The sequence below is a fragment of the Choloepus didactylus genome, chromosome 1 (genome assembly GCF_015220235.1).
Source record: "Choloepus didactylus isolate mChoDid1 chromosome 1, mChoDid1.pri, whole genome shotgun sequence".
NCBI classification, from domain to species: Eukaryota; Metazoa; Chordata; class Mammalia; order Pilosa; family Megalonychidae; genus Choloepus; species Choloepus didactylus.
Window position 1 is genome coordinate 186,099,438 of NC_051307.1, and position 1,355 is coordinate 186,100,792.

Sequence of the window (1,355 nt, forward strand, 5' to 3'; positions counted from 1 at the left end):
GTTGCAGACTTTACATTTACATCTTGCTCTTTCATGAGACTAAAGGTTTTCACTGCCTACTACTCATTTTAAGATTAATTTAAAAGCTACTTTAGGTTACTTTTTTTTTTCAAGCAAATGCTTCTTCAATCAGTACATCAAATGGTATTCTTGCTAGCCTGAGTGAGCTTTCCACTGCCTGCTCTGCCGTTCCCACCCACTCCCTCAATAGGGATAGGAAGAGAGAAATTCCTTTTGGAGCCAACATTAGATAAACATAGCCAAGTCTTTACATGTGGCTTTGGAGAAGGCTGCTAGGATGCTGGCAAACACAATGTCAGGGGTCTGGGTTGCATCAATGGTAGAGTGGATCCCCCGTTTTCTGTAGTATGCTACCATTGGGGTGATCTGAGTGTGGTATGCATCCAGGCAGATCTTCAAGGCCTTCTCGTTATCATCTGATTGGCGGATCAAAGGTTCCCCAGTAATGTCATCTTTCATGGGTTCCTTTGGGGAGTTGAACTCCTCATGATAGGAGCGGCCACTTGTGGAGTGAATCAGCCTTCCTGTGATTCTCTGGATAAACGGAGTCTGGGATGCCAAATTCAATCACAGAATTAAGCTTCTCATTCCTCTTCTCCATAAGGTTATCAAGCATTTCTGTCTGCCTCACAGTCCAAGGGAGGCCATCTAGAAGAAAACCATTCTTGCACGGAGGGGTCTCCACATTCTTCTTGATGAGCTTCACCACCATTTCATCACTTACCAGTTTCCCAGCATCCATTGTCGCCTTCAGCTTTTTCCCCAGCTCTGAGCCAGCAGTCACCATGGCCTCAGCATGTCGCCGGTAGCCAGATGGCAGACAGAGAAGTTTTCGGCCAATTTGGGTGCCCGGGTACCCTTGTCAGCCCTGGGCGGCCCCAGCAGCTTGGCCTGAATGCCTTTAGGGCTCTCTCCAGCCAGTTCGTCCAGAGGCACATTAGGAGCCATGTCCGCTGATGCCTCTGGCAACTGTACAACTGCACGCCTCGCAGGTCCAGCACTTCCAGGCTAGCTCTCCATGCACACCACACACACCCCGCTCCCGGCTCACAGGTCGCCACGTCCGCCAGCCTACTCTGCCCCTTTAGGTTACATTTTAAGGTTAATTTACAATTTCCTGATGGCTTACAGTTTTAAGATTGTATTTAAAAAGTCACTTTTACACCTTAACAGAGTTTTGTGGAGTTAAGAGAATGATGCTGGCTGGTTGCTCTTCGATACTCAGGATAAAGTTATAAGAGAAAGAGATGAGCTAAAGGCTTCAAATTTGAAACTTAAATGCCATATGACAGATGTAAAGGTTTCTATGTGTGCCCTGAAAGAAAATCTTATTT

General features: G+C 46.5%; 1 pseudogene; it reads right to left on the bottom strand.

Moving 5' to 3' along the window:
* Window positions 1-246: 246 nt before the first annotated feature.
* Window positions 247-969, bottom strand: LOC119528011 (annotated as a pseudogene).
* Window positions 970-1,355: the final 386 nt, after the last annotated feature.